Here is an 18681-nt window from a genome sequence, read left to right as displayed (position 1 = left end):
TCGTTTTTGAGATGGCATCCAAGTACTGTATTGTGGAGTCTTCTGTTGACTATAATGGCTGTACCATCTTCTAAGGGATTCTTGCCCACAATAGTAGATATAATGGTCATCCGAGTTAAATTCACCCAGTCCAGGTGATTTTAGTTCGATAATTCCTAAAATGTCGATGTTCACTCTTGCCATCTCATGTTTAACCACTTCCAATTTACCTTGATTCATGGACCTGACATTCCAGGTTCCTATGCAATACTGCTCTTTACAGGATCAGACCTTGCTTCCATCACCATTTACATCCACAGCTGGGTATTGTTATTTGCTTTGGCTTTGTCTCTTCTTTCTGGAGTCATTTCTCCACTGATCTCCAGTAGCATACTGGGCACCTGCCAACCTGGGGAGTTCATCTTTCAGTGTCCTATCTTTTTGTCTTTTCATACTGTTCATGGGGTTCTCAAGGCAAGAATACTGCAGTGGTTTGCCATTCCCTTCTCCAGTGGACCACGTTTTGTCAGACCTCTCCACCATGACCCGTCAGTCTTCGTGATCCTACACGGCATGGCTCATAGTTTCACTGAGTTAGACAAGGCTGTGATCAGACTGATTAGTTTTCTGTGATTGTGTTTTTCATTCTGTCTGCCCTCTGATGGAGAAGGATAAGGGGCTTATGGAAGCTTCCGGATGGGACAGACTGACAGGGGAGAAACTGGGTCTTCTTCTGATGGGTGGGGCCATGCTCTGTAAATCTTTAATCTAATTTTCTGCTGATGGTCAGGGCTGTGTTCCCTCCCTGTTGTTTGACTTAAGGCCAAACTATGGTGGAGGTAATGAAGACAATGGTGATGTCCTTCAAAAGGCCCCATGTATGCACTGCTGCACTCAGTGCCCCCAAACCTGCACCAGGCCACTGCCGACCTATGCCTCCACCAGAGACTCCTGGACGCTCAAGGGCAAGTCTGGGTTGATCTCTTGTGGGGTCACTGCTCCCTTCTCCTGGATCCTGGTGCACACAGGTTTTGTTTGTGTCCTCCAAGAGTCTGTTTCCCCAGTCCTGTGTAAGTTCTGGTAGCTCTATAGTGGGGTTAATGGCAACCTCCTCCACGAGGGCTTATGCCATACCCAGGTCTACTGCACCCAGAGCCCTGCCCCTGCAGCAGTTGACTGCTGACCTGTACCTCTGCAGGAGACATTCAAACACAGTTCTGGCTCAGACTCTATGGGGTCTCTGGGTCCTGGCGTGCACAAGGCTTGAGCTCAGGCAGGTACGGTGTTTGATACTAAATGCAATTTCACCCTTGCTCTGGTCTTGCTGGGGCTTCTTCCTTGTCCTTGGATGTGAGGTATCTTTTTCGGTGGGATCCGACATTCTCCTGTTGACGGCTGTTCAGCAGCAAGCTGTAATTTTGGAGCTCTTGCAGAAGATACGTGCACATCCTTCTACTCTGCCATCTTGGAGTCAAAGTTATTTTTACCTTGTACAAATTTAGAGAGGTATCCTTAAACAATAGTTAAAATATGCAATAAAACTGCTCAGAACTTAAAAAATGAAAAGTTTGCATCAACTTTATCACTTTCTTGCTATAAGCAAGTTCAGTGGAGTATGGGTGGAGGTTGTCATTAATCATGTTAACTATAATGATAACTACAATACTTCAAACATCAAATTTCTGACAGTTTTCTATACACCCAAGTATCTATGTTTTAGTTGATAGCTCATTTATAGAAAATTTAAGACAACATCATTTGGGAATTCCCTGGTGGTGTGGTGGTGAGGACTCAATGCCCAAGTTCAATCCCTGGTCAGGGAACTATGATATTGCAAGCCACAGGACATAGCCAAAAAAAGTTGTTAAAACTTAAAATACTTAAGAAGCTTCCCTAGTCGCTAAGATGGTAAAGAATCTGCCTGCAATACAGGAGACCTGGGTTCAATCCCTGTGTCGGGAAGACCCCCTCAAGAAAGGAATAACTACCCTTTCTAGTATTCTCGCCTGGAGAATTTCAGGGACAGAAGAGGCTGGCAGGCTACAGTCCACGGGATTGCAAAGAGTCAGACATGACTGAATGGACTTAAAACAACATACTTAACGCATTTATTTTGGATTTAGAAAATAAAGAGTAAGTAACTACCAAAAATTGATTCCAGCAAGGAGACCATCATACTATGGCATAGTGATCTAAAAAAATCTCTATTTCAAATCTTCAAATTCCAGACATCAGTGTTTTGGGAACAAACTGAAATATTTTACACCCACTTAGAAATCCTGATCATTGTTTCCCTCTGCTGCTGCCTAATGTAAAAAACTAAATGAGGCGATGCACATAAATGCAAGTAATTTTTACTTACGAACTACACAATCCTTGTAGTCAATAAATACCATAGTAAAAGCAAACTTTTGCAGTGATAAGCTAAAATAAAGGGTACATAGTATCAAAGATATGACCTCAGCTAATTAACTTTGCTCTCTCCTAATAAGACACACTGATCTAAATTTTATGACCAAACAATTCAAAATGTCATTCTCTACAGTAAATTTTAAGAAACTTGAGCAATTCTTAAAACATATTACAAAGAGAAAATGTGATAAAAACATTGACAAACTGCTTATATTCTTGGTAATTAAACATATACAAGTAAAATAACCTGGAGTTCCACTTAACAAATCTAATACTTGTATATAATAAAACTAGACCAGTGATGGTACAGTAAACTGGTTCATATGTGTTGTTGATGGTACTGTAAACATGTACAACTCTTATAATAGGTAACATCCAGAAAGAAATTCATTTTTTTTTTTTTTTTTACAAAATAGCTTGAACTGAAATAAGTACAATGTATCAGGCCTGAAAAGCATCTTAAGTATTGTATTTAACAACTCTAGAAGTCTATTTCTGAGGCCAAAACAGTTCTTTACAATAAGCTGTTGCTCATAGCTTATAATATAATAATCTAAAAGTAAAGTAACAAAACAAAGGCACGTGTCACATTTTTTACCTATAGTGGGAAGAACTTTGAGAAAACAGCCAACCTTAAAGGTAAAGCAAGTACATCCATCAACAAAATGAGCCAAGACTTGTTTCAGATAGTAGAGTAGTAAAAGGACATGCACATATCTTCCCCTGCCAGAGCACCAAAATCGCAACTGGCTGGTGAACAACCATCAACATGAAGACACTGAAACTCATCAAAAGAAGATACCCCACATCCAGGGAAAATGAAGAAGCCACAATGAAACAGTAGGAGGGGCACAATTATGATAAAATCAAATCCTATACCCACTGGGTGTACAACTCACAAAGTGGAGAACACCACCAAAGGCGTTCTCACACTGGTGTGAAGCTTCTAGGCGCCATATCAGGCTCCCCAGCCTGGAAATCTGGCAAAGGGACTGAGAATCCCCAAGGATTCTGACTTTGAAGGCCAACAGATTTGACTACACAGCTTCCATAGAACTGGAGGAAACAGAGACCCTTGGAGGGCACAAATAAAATCCTGTGTGCACCAGGACCCAGCAAAAAGGAGCAGTGACCCCACAGGAGACTGAGCCTGACCTATCTGTAAATGTGTGAGGGTCTCCTGAAGACATGGGTCAGCACTGGCCTACCAAGAGGATGGGGCAGAGGCAGCAACAGTCCTGGGAGATGTGTCTTGGCATAAGTCCTTTTGGAGATCACCGATAGCCCTACTTTAGCAGTCTATAGACTCCAGGACTGGGTCTCAAGGCAAACAACTAACAGGGAGAGAGCACAGCCCCACCCATCAGCAGAAAATTGGATTAAAGTTTTAGAGAGCTCTAGCTTCCCTGGTGGCTCAGAGGTTAAAGTGTCTGCCTGGAATGCAGGAGACCCAGGTTCGATCCCTGGGTCGGGAAGATCCTCTGGAGAAGGAAATGGCAACCCACTCCAGTACTCTTGCCTGGAGCATCCCATGGAGGGAGGAGCTTGGTAGGCTACAGCCCATGGAGTCGCAAAGAGTTTGACACGACTGAGTGACTTCCCTCACTTCACCCTGTCCACCAGAACAAGACACAATTTCCCCCACAGCCAATCCCTCTCATTAGAAGCCTGCACAAGCCTCTTATCCTCATCCACCAGAGAGCAGACAGAAGAAATAAGAAATACAATACCATCAGCCCCCAGGACTAATACCACAATCAAAGAAGGCTACTCAAAATGAAAAGAAAGGATTATGTTTCAAATGAAGGGACAAGATAAATTTCCAGAAAAACAACTAAATCAAGTGGAGATAGGCAATCTCCCCAAAAAAGAATTCAGAACAGTGAACGTGAGTCAGGATCTTGGAAAAAGAATGGAGAAAAAGATTTAGAAGATGCAAGAAATGTTTTTCTATTTTATTGACTATTCCGAAGACTTATTATTAGACTGTGTGGATCACAACAAACTGTGGAAAATTCTGAAAGAGATGGGAATGTCAGACCACCTGACCTGCCTCTTAAGAAATCTGTATGCAGGTCAGAAAGCAACAGTTAGAACTTGACATGGAATAACAGACTGGTTCCAAATAGGGAAAGGAGTACATCAAGGCTGTATATTATCACCGTGCTTGCTTAACTTATATGCAGAGTACATCATGTAAAATGCCAGGCTGGATGAAACACAAGCTGGAGTCAAGATTGCTGGGAGAAATATCAATAACCTCAGATACGCAAATAACACCACCTTTATGGCAGAGAGTGAAGAACTAAAGAGCCTCTTGATGAAAGTGAAAGAGGAGAGTGAAAAACTTGGCTTAAAACTCAACATTCAGAAAACTAAGATCATGGCATCCAGTCCCATCACTTCATGGCAAATACATGGGGAACAACGGCTGACTTTATTTTTGGGGCTCCAAAATCACTGCAGATGGTGACTGCAGCCATGAAATTAAAAGACGCTTGCTCCTTGAAAGAAAAGTTATAACCAACCTAGACAGCATATTAAAAAGCGAAGACATCACTTTGCCAACAAAGGTCCATCTAATCAAAGCTATGGTTTTTCCATTAGTCATGTATGGATGTGAGAGTTGGACTGTAAAGAAAGCTGAGCGCCAAAGAATTGATGCTTTTGGACCGTGGTGTTGGAGAAGACTCTTGAGAGTCCCTTGGACTGCAAGAAGATCCAACCACTCCATCCTAAAGGAGATCAGTCCTGGGTGTTCATTGGAAGAACTGATGCTGAAGCTGAAACTCCAATACTTTGGCCACCTGATGCGAAGAGCTGACTCATTGGAAAAGACCCTGATGCTGGGAAAGACTGAAGGCAGGAGAAGGGGATGACAGAGGATGAGATGGTTGGATGGCATCAACAACTCAATGGACATGAGTTTGAGTAAACTCCGGGAGTTGGTGATGGACAGGGAGGCCTGGCATGCTGCAGTCCATGGGGTCGCAAAGAGTCAGATACAACTGAGCAACTGAACTTACCTGAACTGAAAAGAACTAAACAAACATAAATGAACAATACACTAGAATCAACAGCACAATAACTGAGGCAGAAGAGCTGATAAGTGACTTGGAAGATAGAATGCAAGAAATCAATGCTGCAAAACAGAACAGAGATAAAAACAATGAGAATAAATTAAGATAGCCTAACAGACCTCTGGGACAACATTAGATGCACCAATACTCACTTTATAGAGGTATCCAAAGGAGGAGGCAGAAAGGATCTCAGAAAATATTTGAAGAGAAAATAGCTGAAAACTTCCCCAACATTGGAAAGGAAATAGTCAACCAAGTCCCGGAAGCACAGAGCATCCCCAGCAGGATAAATCCAAGGTGGAACACACTGAGACACTTGGTAATCAAACTGACAGAAATTAAAAACAAAGATAAATTATTAAAAGCACCCAGAAAAAAAGACAACGAACATACAAGGGAAAAACCCATAAGATTATTGGCAGGTTTCTAAACAGAAACTCTAACAAGCCAGAAGGGAATGGCATGATATATTCCAAGTGATTAAAGGAAAGAACCTACAACCAAGAATACTCTACCCAGCAAGACTCTCATCCAGATTTGATGGAGCAAGCAAAACCTTTGAGACAAGCAAAAGCTAAGAGAATTCAGCACCACTAAACCAGTCATACAACAAATGCTAAAGGAACTTCTCTAGGCAGGAAACACAAGAAAACAATAAGATCTATAAAAAATAAACCCAAAACAATTCACTGAGGAGGGTGACTGCAGCCATGAAATTAAAAGACGCTTGCTCCTTGGAAGAAAAGCTATCACCAACCTAGACAGCATGTTAAAAAGCAGAGACATTAATTTACCAACAAAGGTCTGTCTAGTCAAAGCTATGGCTTTGCCAGTAGTCATTTACAGATGTGAGAGTTGGACCATAAAGAAAGCTGAGCGCCAAAGAGTTGATGCTTTTGAACTGTGGTGCTGGAGAAGACTCTTGAATCCCTTGGCCTGCAAGGAGATCCAACCAGTCAATCCTGAAGAAAATCAGTCCTGAATATTCATCGGAAGGACTGATGCTGAGGCTGAAACACCAATACTCTGGTCACCTGATGTGAAGAACTGACTCACTGGAAAAGACCCTGATGCTGGGAGAGATTGAGGGCAGGAGGAGAAGGGGACGACAGAGGATGAGATGGTTGGATGGCATCACTGACATGATGGATCGGAGTTTGAGTAGGCTCCAGGAGTTGGTGATGGGCAGGAAAGGCTGGCATGCTGCATTTCATGGAGTCACAAAGAATTGGACACAACTGAGCGACTAAGTGACTGAAAACAATTAACAAAACAGTAATAGGATCACACATATTAATAATTACCTTAAAAGTAAACGGATTAAATGCACCAGCCAAAAGACATAGACTGGCTGGTTAGATACAGAAACAAGACAATATATATGTTGTCTTGGGCTTTTCTGCTGGCTCAGCCCGTAAAGAATCTGCCTCAACACAGGAGATCTGGGTTCAATCCCTGGGTTAGGGAGATCCCCTGAAGTAAAAAATGGCAACCGATTCCAGTATTCTGCCTGGAGAATCCCATGGTCAGAGGAGCCTGGCAGGCTACAGTCCATGCGGCCACAAAGAGTCAGATATGACTGAGCGATGTAGCACAGCACACATGTACATGTTGTCTAAAGGATACGCACCTCATACCTATGGACACTTACAGACTGAAAGTAAGGGGATGGGAGAAAGTATTTCTCACAAATGAAAATCATAAGAAAACTGGAGTAGCAATACTCATATCAGAAAAAAATAGACTTTAAAACAGACTGTTATTAAGATTCAAAGGACACTACATAACGATCAAGGGTTCAATCCAAGAAGATATAACAATTATAAATATATATGCACCCAACATAGGAGCACCTCAGTATATAAGCAAATACTAACGAACATAAATGGAGAAGTTGACAGTCACACAATAATAGACAGTCACACAATAATTAAAACACTTTCATACCGCACTTTCATCAATGGACATATCATCCAGACAGAAAACCAATAAGGAAACGGTAGGCCTTAAATAACATTTTAGACATAATTGATACTTATAGAGCATTCCATCCAAAAGCAGTTGACTACACATTTTCCTCAAGCACACACAGAACATTCTCCAGGACTCACCACAAGCTGGGCATCAAAAGCAAGCCTGGTAAATTTAAGAACACAGATATCATCTCAAGCATTTTTTTTCTGATCACAACGGTATGGGTATACAGTTAAACTAGAATAAAAAAACTCTAAAACACAAACACGCGGCAGCTAAACAACATGTTACTAAGCAATCACTGGATCACTGAAGGAAAAAAAATACCTAGGGACAAATGAAAGCACAACAGTCCAAAACTTATGGGATGTAGCAAAGGCACTTCTAAGACGAACGTTTACATCAATACAATCTTAACTCAAGATATAACAAAAATCTCAAATAAACAACCTAACCTTACACCTAAAACAACTAGAGAAAGAACAAACAAAACCTGAAATTAGGAGAAAAAAGGAAATCATAAAGATCAGAGCAGACATAAATGAAATAGAGACAAAGAAAATAATCACCAAGATCCATGAAACTAAAAGGTTCTTTGAAAAGATACACTAGGTTGATAAACCTGTAGCCAGACTTATCAAGAAAAACAGAGAACTAAAATCAGTAAAATTAGAAATGAAAAAGGAGAAGTTACAAACAGCTCCACAGAAATACCAAGAACCATCGAGACCACTATGAACAACTGTATGCCAATAAAATGGACAACCTGGAAAAAACAGACAAATTCTTAGAAAGATACAGTCTCACTACACTGAACCAGGAAGAAATAGAAAATGTGAACAGACCAATCACAAGCATGAAATTGAAACCACGATTAAAAACTTCCCAACAAATAGAAGTCCAGGACCTGATGGCTTCACAGGTGAATTTTATTAAACATTTAGAAAAGAGTTAACCCTTATCCTTCTGAAACTGTTCCAAGAAGTCACAGAGGAAGGAAAACTTCCCAACTTATTTTATGAGGCCACCATTATGCTGATACCAAAATCAGACAAAGATACCACAAAAAAATTACAGCCCCTATCACTGATGAACATAGATGCAAAAATCATCAACAAAATACTAGCAGTCCATATCCAACAATATGTTAAAAAGATCATACACTGTGATTACATGGGATTCATCTCAGGGAAGCAAGGATTTTTTGACATCCTCAAATTAATGTGATACATTGTACCAACAAACTGAAGAATGAAAATCATATGATCATCTCAATAGATGCAGAAAAGACTCTGGACAAAATTCAGCACCCATTTATGATAAAAACTCTCCAGAAAGTGGGCAAAGAGGGTACATACCTCAACATAAGAAAAGTCATATATGACAAACCTACAGCTAGCATCATACTCAATGGAGAAAAGCTGAAAGCAAGCCCTTTAAGATCCGCAACAAGACAGGGGTATCTACTCTCACCACTTTTATTCAGCATAGTTTTGAAAGTCCTAGTTACAGCAATCAGACATGAAAAAGAAGTAAATGGAATCCAAATCGGAAAGAAGTTGTTAAACTGTCACTGTTTGCAGATGACACAATGCTATACATGGAAGATCCTCAAAACGCTATCAGGAAACTTCTAGAACTCATCAGTGAATTTGGTAAAGTTGCAAGTTACAAAATTAATACACATTAGCCTGTTGCATTCCTATACACTAACAACGAAAGATCAGAAAGAGAAATTCAAGAAGCAATTCTATTTACCACTGCATCAAAAAGAATAAAATACACAGCAATAAACCTATCTAAGGAGACAAAAGACCTATACTCTGGAAACTATAATATGCTAATAAAAGTAATCAAAGAAGGCATAAACAGATGAAAAGATATACCATATTCATGGATTGGAAGACTCAATAGTGTCAAAATGACTATACTACCCAAGGAAATCTACAGATTCTACGCAGTCCCTATCAAATTGCCAATGGAATTTTTCACAGAATTAGGACCAAAAAACTCAAAACGTGAATGGGGACACAAAAGACCTCAAATAGCCAAAGCAGTCATGGAAAAGAAAAACGGAGCTGGAGGAATCAGGCTCCCCGACTTCAGACTACTACAATGCTCAGCCATCAAAACAGAATGGTACTGGCACAAAAACAGAAATATACATCAATAGAACACGACAGAAAACTCAAAAATAAGCCCATGTACCAACAGTCAGTTAATCTACGACAAAGAAGGTAAGACTACATAATGACTGAAAGACAGTCTCTTCAACAAATGGTGCTGGGAAAACTGGACAGCCACATGTACAAAAAAAGAAGTTAGATCATTCCTTCACTCCATACACAAAAATAAGCTGAAAATGGATTAAAGACCTAAATATTACACCAGACACTATAAAACTCTTAGAAGAAAACATAGGCAAAACACTCTCCGACATACTCCACAGCAACATCTTTTTTAATCAAACTCCCAGAATAGTGGAAATAAAAGCAAAAATAAACAAACGGGACCTACCTGACCTCAAATAAGCAAAAGGGAAAAGACCCACAGATTGGGAGAAAATACCTGGAAATGATATGACTGATAGGCATTAGTCTTCAAAATTTACAAACAGCTTATGACACTTAATAGCATCAAAACAAATAACTCACTCAAAAAATGGGCAGAAGACCTGAATAAACATTTCTCTAAAGAGGACATACAGATGGCCAATAAGCACAAGGTGTTCAATATCACTAGGTATTAGAGAAATGCAAATCAAAACTACAATTAGATACCATCTCACACTGGTCAGAATGGCTAACATCAAAAACTCCACAAGCAGAAGACGGAGAGGTGTGGAGACGAGAGGACACTGTCGTGCTGCTGGTGGGAGCGGAACCGGCACAGCCACTATGGAGAGCAGCCTGGAGGCTCCTTAGAAACTAAAACCAGAGCTACCAGCGGCCCCAGTCTTGGGCACATATCCAGAGAAAACACGGCCTGAAAAGACACACGCACCTCAGTGTGCATCGCAACACTGTTTATAACAGCCCAAATATGGAAACAACCTAAACGTCCATCCATGGAAGAGTGGAAGACAGAGCACGTGTGTGTACATACGTATGTGTGCACACATACACACGATATATAGTGGAATATTACCCAGCCATTAAAAAGAATGGAATAAGGCTATTTGCTGCAACATGGATGGACCTAGGCAGTGTCATACCGAGTGAAAATAAACCAGACAGAGATGGAGAAATATCATATGACATCCCTTATATGTGGAATCTAAAAAAGAAACGGTACAAATGAATGAACTTACAGAACAAAGACTCAAAGGCTTAGAAAATGAACTCATTATTGCCAGGGGGAAGGGATAGTTAAGGACTTTGGGAAGGTCATATACACACTGCTATATTTAAAATGGATAACCAACAAAAACCTACTGTATAGCACACACAACTCTGCTCAATGTTATGTGCCAGCCTGGATGGGAGGGGGGTTTGGGGGAGAATGGATACATGTATATGTATGTCTGAGCCCCTTCACTGTTCACCTGAAACTACCACAGCATTGTTAATCAGCTATACACCAATATAAAATGTCTTGGGTGTTAAAAATAAACAAATGAAAATTAAAGAAAACAAAAATGACCTTAGTTACTGAATTATGAAAGGTGCAATCATTAACTACGGCTTCTTAAAACCAGATTCCTAAACCAGACACAACTCCATTTTATCAAACGTAATTCATTAGAAAACAGTCTTTTCCAGGATCAAAAAGCTGTATTTGAGTAATAGGATTATATGCCACATGTTACTTTTGAATTTTATCAACATATTATTCCTTGCTAATAATAGGAAAAAAGTAGTACCAGACATCATTTACTCAACTGTACATTCATTATCACTCTTTGATGTTTAACAAATTAAGTCAGTAACTATAATGTCTGAAAATTTTCCAAAGGCCAAGAAGGTGAGAGAGTTAATTCTTAGGTGGGTTGATAAGGAGTCCGGGGCCCTCAAGGAGGAGGAAGGGTCTGGGACTCTCAAGGAAGAGAAAGGGACAAATATTTTTTTCTACACTGCTTTGTGTTAGTTACAAAAAAGGTATTTTCTTAAACTGAGTTGTTATGACAACAATCTTTAAGACTAATTTTTAAGCCCAGTGCTAATATACAACAAAACAACTCATTCTGTGCAAGGGTGTATTTTACTGTAAGCTCTGTACTCATGATTATATAATGATGTATCTTGCATTGCAGAAGGACTTGTCTCTCCTTCTTAACAAGAACCTTCTGACTAATCTTGTTAAGATGTATGTTGTGGGAGTGGGTCTGGTAAAAGTAAAGCCTTGATAAGACAGCAAGTGGGGCACTCTCCTTCACCCTTCCGATGTCTACGTCAGAAGCTTTCTCTGTTCCTTCTCCACTTTAGTAAAACTCTGACACACAAAAGCTCTGAGTGATCAAGCCTGGTTGCAAAGCTAAATCTTCTTTTTCGGAGATCATGAATAAGACATCGTTCACCATAAGCTATCAAAGGCTCAGGCTGTTTCTGGGATTAAACAACATTGGGCATTAAATTATCCTAGTCAGAAACATTACTAACATAAGTCATGAATTCTTACGAATGACAAACATGATTTGTTAGACTTTAATGTTAAACTCACTCTAATCAGCTTTATAATAATTATTTTATGAAAGGAGAAAGGAGCTTATTTAAAAATACTGTAATGCACTAAAAACATTATTTAAACCCAAACGTTAACTTACACTGGTATAATAGTGGCCCCAAAAAAGCTTTAAAGATTACAATGATATTGAATGCATTAAAAGCAAAAACATTTCTCCTTCCACTTAAACCTACAACTCCAGATGACTGTTTCACAAGCTAAACTCTGTACATAACCAACAGGCAATTTAAACAACAGAAAGGAAACAAGGGAGAGAGGAAAGGAGTGAAGAGAGTAAAGAAGATGTAGATTTACCCCAAATTCCCAAACCAAATAAAGTACTAAAAACAAATGCAAGCAAAAGCTTTCTGGAATACTATTCAGCCGTAAAAAAAGAATGAAATCATGCCATTTGCAGCAACATGGATGGACCTAGAGACTGTCACACTGAGTGAAATCAATCTGACAGAGAAAAACAAGTATCCTGATATTGCTTGCATGTTGTGGAACCTTAAAAAAGAAAAAGAAAAAGATACAAATAAACCTATTTGCAAAACAGAAACAGTCACAGATGTACAAAACAAATTTATGGCTACAAAGGGGAAAAGCGCGGTAAGAAGGATACATTGGGAGACTGGTCTGACCTATACACACCGCTCTACATAAAACAATTAAAGTGAAAGTGAAGTGGCTCAGTCACGCCTGACTCTTTGCAACCCCACGGACTATAGCCTGCTAGGCTCCTTCGTCCATGGGATTCTCCACGCAAGGATACTGAAGTGGGCTGCCATTTCCTTCTCCAGGAGATGTTCCCAACACAGGGATCGAAGCCAGGTGCCCACACTGCAGGCAGACTCCTCACCTTCTAAGCCGCCATAAAGCGGACAGCTAATAAGAACCTACCACACAGCACGGGGAGCTCCACTCAAAACTCTGCGATGACCAGCCCAGGGCTGAAATCTGGGAGAGTGGATATGACTAGTCCACTTCGTCTTACAGCAACAACTAACACAGCACTGTAAATCAACTATACTGTAATAAACATCAACCTTAAAAAATTAGAGAAAAAGAGAACTTTCCATTTCTAGTAATGATGATTAGGTACATCACACCAATCTTCTGACTGAGGAAACCTGAAAAACTGGACTAAATTTTAAAAAGAAAAGTCTGCTTATAGACATAAGGCAGACCTTACTTGTTTTTCTCTGTCAGATTTATTTCACTCAGTGTGACAGTCTCTAGGTCCATCCACGTTGCTGCAAATGGCATGATTTCATTCTTTTTTATGGCTGAATAGTATTCCAGAAAGCTTTAGCTTGCATTTATTTTTTTAGTTCTTTATTTGGTTTGGGAATTTGGGGTAAATTTGAATCTTCTTTACTCTCTTCACTCCTTTCCTCTCTCCCTTGTTTTCTTTCTGTTGTTTAAATTGCCTGTTGATAGTTATGTACAGAGTTTAGCTTCAGTCCAAAATTCAGGAAACAACATTCCAGAGAGGTGAGTGTGGTATATAGGCTTTCCTGCCTTTGGAGGCATTTGTTGATTCCAAACTTAGTGACTTAGGTGCTGAGAATCTAAACAAAACTTTGCCAGCATCATTGAGCTTGTTGTTGTTTAGTCGCTAAGTCGTGTCCAACTCTTTGTGACTCCATGGACTGCAGCCTTGCCAGGCTCTTCTGTCCCTGGGATTTCCCAAGCAAGAACAGTGGAGTGGGTTGCTATTTCTTCTCCAGGGAATTTTTCTGACCCAGGGATCAAACTCACATCTTCTGCACAGGCAGGCACATTCTTTACTACTGAGCCATCAGGAAAGTCTTATCACTGAGCTAGCCAGAGAAAAAATGAAATCCAGAGCCACCTCCAAACTTTGAACTGGTATCCCAATCTCGGAGCAAGAATGACTGGGATTAAATGAAGTTCAGCTTTTAATCTTAATCCTTAAAAGCAGTTCAAGAAACCTGAGATTTATAATGCCCCTATATTTCTGCCAAAATTAAATGACTTATAAATCCTCTGTCACAGAAGATTGCTATCATTCAATTAAAAGGCCCCCAAAATATTTCTATAGTTGCTAATTTAAAAAGAAAAAAGAGAAACCCCAAAAAATAAAACATAACTGAAAAGGAAATGAAGCATGACCCAAAGGGATCTAGATAATTAAGTTATCAGACACAGACTTTTAAATAACTGTGCTGAAGAGTAAGTCTGAGAACTTTGGCAGAGAGCCTGAAACTAGAAAGAAAACCAAACTGACTTCTAGAACTAACAAGGCAAAGAACCTAAACCAACTCAGTTGATGAGCTTGATGCATATTAGATATAGCTTTAGAGAGAATTAATGAACTAGGAAATAGCTCAGAAATACAATTTTAAAAACACACACAGGAATATGATGATGAAAATACAGAAAAGGGCTTAAGAAACACAGGACACAAGATAAGAAGGGCTAATACATGTAAACTGGAGTCCCAAAAGAAGAGAAGACAACAGGACAGGACACTATTTGAAGTGATATGGAATGAGAATTTTATAAAACTCTGTGAAAGCCCCTCAAGAGTGCTGTCCAAGAAAACTTTCAGCAATGATGGAAATGCCACCCACCTGCCAATAAGGCAGCGGAGAACTACATGTGGCTACTGAGAACCTGAAATGTGAATAAATGGATTTTTAACTAATAGTTAACGTTTAACTACTGATAATTAGTTCAACTAATGATAATTAAATAAATAACCACACACAGCTAGTGGCACTGGATAGCGCAGTGCCAAGTCACAGACCTAAGAAGTCATACAAACACCAAGTAGAACAAGAGAAGTGTACCTGGATATATCGCAGTAAAACTGCTTGAAAACCAAAAATAAACCCCCCCAAAACCTGAAAGGCAAAGAGACTACAAGCAGGATTCCATCAAAGCAGCAACGACAGGGCTGACAGTTGATCTCTGAACACAAACAATGGAAACCAGGTCTCAATGGTGTAACACTCAACTTGCTAAAGGAAAATACTGGATTAGCCAAAAGGCCCCTTTAGGTTTTTAAGTAAAAATAAAAGACATATTTTTCACTTTCACCAAGAACTTTATTAAACAACATATTTAACAACATTCACTGTTTTGTTCTGCTACCTTCTGCCATTTTTGAGGCAACTTAATAATCCATCTTCCCAAAACTTTTTCTCTTTTTGAGCAAAGAACGATTTCATGTGCCTTTTACAATCTTCCATTAAGAAAATTTTGTAAAGACCAAAATAAATGAACATCCAAAGGTGCAATATCTGGTAAATATGGTGGATCAATCAGAACTCAGTCAGCCTGCAGCAGATTTTGTCTGGTCATCATCTTGCCTTATTCTGATAGAAGATTATGCATTTTCTGTTGACTAATTCCAGACACTTTTTGAGTGCTGCTTTCAGTTTGCCTAACTGGGAGCAGTACTTGTTGGAATTATACATTTGGTTTCCCTGAAGGAGCTCATAACAGAGTCCTCCCTTCCAATCCTACCATATACACAACACCACCTTCAAGACCAGCCTTCACTGTGGTTGGTGGCGATTCATTTCGCTTGCCCACAATCTCTTCCAGTCCACATTATTGTACAGCTTCCACTTTCAGCATCTGTCACAATTTGTTTTAAAAACAGAACATTTTCATTATGTTTAAGTTGAGAATCACAAGCACAAATATGGTCAAGGAGGTTCCCATTCCTCCACCCCCTTAACTTATGTGGAACCCAAACATCAAAGTGATTAACATAACCAAGCTGGTGCAAATGATTTTCAATGGTTGGTTGATTTGAATGTTTTGAGTCTGTTGGCTATTCCAGCATGGTTTAACATTGACTGTTCTCAATTAATGTCCCAATTTGATCACTATCAACTTCAACTGGTCTACTCAATGGAGGAGCATCAGCAAAAGAAATCTCTAACACAAAAGTCTGCACACCACTTTTGAGGTGCTTGATCAGTCACAGCACCTTCTCCATACACTACACAAATCTTTTTTTCAGTGTTGCATTTTTACCTTTTTTCAAATATAAAGCACAACATGCCAAAAATATTGCCTTTCCTCCATCTTCAATACTAAAAAGGCTACACAAAAATTCACCAATTTTGATAAGGCTTTTTAAAAAAATGAGCGCTGATATGACAGCTGTTACAACACAATCTAACAAAATTGCTACTAGAACCATCATACAGCAAACCATCGTACAGCAAACATCCAACAAACTTTTTGGCCAAACCATTTAACTCCCTACCTAGATTCCCCACGCCCAGCCAAAAAAACAACAAACAAAAACACTTTCAAGAATGAACATGGAAAAAGACATTATCAGACAAGCAATCCCAAACAATTCCTCACCAGACAGACTCCAAAACTATAAGAGTATTCTTTAGGAAAATAGAAAATCAACTCAACTAAAAAAAAAGTAAACACATAGAAAACAAAAACTCAACATAACTATATAAAACACTAATGTCTTTTGGGTGCTCAAAAGCACACATGGAACTAACTACAGAGCAGTAAACAGCATAGAATCCAAGAGGGAAGGGCACAGTTAGTATCTTCTGAAGTTGCTAAGCTGATGAAGAAGAAAATGTACTGAGACATACTATACTTTAACAAATCAAGAAAGCATTTTCAATTTCTAGGACAACCACTTAAACACATAAAACCACCAAGAATCAACCAACCAATAAACAAACACAGAAAAGCAGATTGGGATGTTATTAAGCTAATTGTGGAAGGTAACTTTGCCCTTCCAATGCATGGAGCATCGATCTGATCCTTGGTCAGGGAAGTAATATCTCACAGTGACATGGCCAAAATATTCTTCATCATCATCCAAAGGTAGAAAAGGAGAATGAAAGAAAGTTCAAAGAAACAGTATAACTAGAAATCACTTATTAGAAATATCTATTTAAACTCAAATATATCAGTAAGTATAATGAATGTAAACTTACTAAGTGTTCCAATTAAAACATAAACATGGTCAAACCCATTTTTTAAAAAGAACTTATGCTACTTACAAAAGACTTACAATTTCTATAACCAAAAGTTGCAAATAATAGGATAGAAAAAAGTATACCATGCCAACATTTAAGACCTGAAGCTAACATTACCTGTCATAACACTAGTCTGTTGTTTAGTCACTAAGCCATGTATGACTTTTTTGTGACCCCATGGACTGTACACAGCAGGTTCCTCTAGCCATGGGATTTCCTAGGCAAGAATACTGGACTGGGTTCCCACTTCCTTCTCCAGTGGATCTTACCAACCCAGGGATCGAACTCATGTCTCCTGCATTGGCAGGGGGATTTGTTACCACTGACCCACCAGGGAAACCACTTAACAAAGTACTGTATTAGGAAACATCCATTATTACTGTTATCAGACATTTAGTGTTAGTTAATAAAAGGTTTGTTTTAGCAGGCAGAAACAAAAATGCTTAATTCCTAAGCACCTATATAACATATTTGAAATAGATAAAGCAAAAATGACAAAAACTATACAGAGAAACAACAAATCTACAATTGTTTTTTGGACATTTTAACAAACTTTTCTCTGAATAAGAGCAAAGGTAAAAAGTAATGACAACCGTTCTAAAAGGAAACAAACTGGATATAACTGATACACATATTACATGACATCTAATAACCACAGCCAAAAAAAAAAAAATCTTAGCCCTATATAAGGAATATTTACCAAGACAGACTATATGCCTGCCATAAAGTAAGTCTCAAATTTTGAAGAACTGAAATCTTACAGATTTACTTCTTACTATGGTGGAGTTAAGATAGAAATTAGTAAGAAAAAAACATTTAGAAATACTTCATGTTTAAAAGTCAAGCAAGATACTTCTGAATAAACCATAGCCCAGTGAACAAAACTAAAAGACGGTTCCATGAAAAGGCATAAACTGGTAAGATGGGTCAAGAAGAGAGACAAGACACAGACAGTGACCATCTAGAATGAAAAAGAGGACATCACAGTAGACTCTAGACAAAGAAAGATCACGAGAGTATTATTTACAATTTTATGCAGGCACATTTGAAATTTTACATAAAATGAAGGGATTCCTAGAAGACACAATTTACCAAAACTGATATGAAAATTAAAATTCTAAAGAGCATTATGACATTACAGAAACTGAAGCCATCTACTTAAAATTTCACAGAGAAAATTCCAAGCCTAGAAAGCTTCAGTGAATTCTACCAAGTATTTGAATGATGCTCTAACACCCTTCTTACATAAATTACTTGAGAAAATGGTAAAAGAAAAGGTACTTCCCAACTCATTTTTATGAAGTCAATGTTACCTTGATATAAAACCCAACATTTTCAGAAATGAAGATTAAGCCTGAATGAATCCAAGGAAAAAGATAATGTTTTAAGGAAATAAGAAAAAGGAGGAACAGTTCTGAAATCAAAAGAAATGAAGAGATTAAAAGGATAAGACAAAGCAACTACTTAATGAGGCAACAGGGATCCAACATTCAGAAAACAAAAGTCCTTAAAGAGCACTACCATACCAGAATAAACGGTAGAAAACACAATTCAAGAAAGCTTTCTTGAAAATT

The 18681-nt window shown here is 38.8% G+C and overlaps 1 protein-coding gene and 1 non-coding gene across 4 annotated transcripts in view; one reads left to right on the top strand and one right to left on the bottom strand.

The window, feature by feature from the left end:
• The window catches only part of TLK1 (tousled like kinase 1), a 173320-nt gene that overhangs the window by 131982 nt on the left and 22657 nt on the right, over nucleotides 1–18681 (bottom strand). The window lies entirely within an intron of this gene.
• TRNAS-GGA (transfer RNA serine (anticodon GGA)) lies at nucleotides 3795–3866 on the top strand. The gene has a single exon. It is a non-coding gene; the product is annotated as a tRNA-Ser (tRNA).

Source organism: Ovis aries, chromosome 2 (genome assembly GCF_016772045.2).
Source record: "Ovis aries strain OAR_USU_Benz2616 breed Rambouillet chromosome 2, ARS-UI_Ramb_v3.0, whole genome shotgun sequence".
NCBI lineage: Eukaryota > Metazoa > Chordata > Mammalia > Artiodactyla > Bovidae > Ovis > Ovis aries.
Note: the sequence above shows the minus strand (reverse complement) of the source record. Positions and strands in the feature narration are given on the sequence as shown.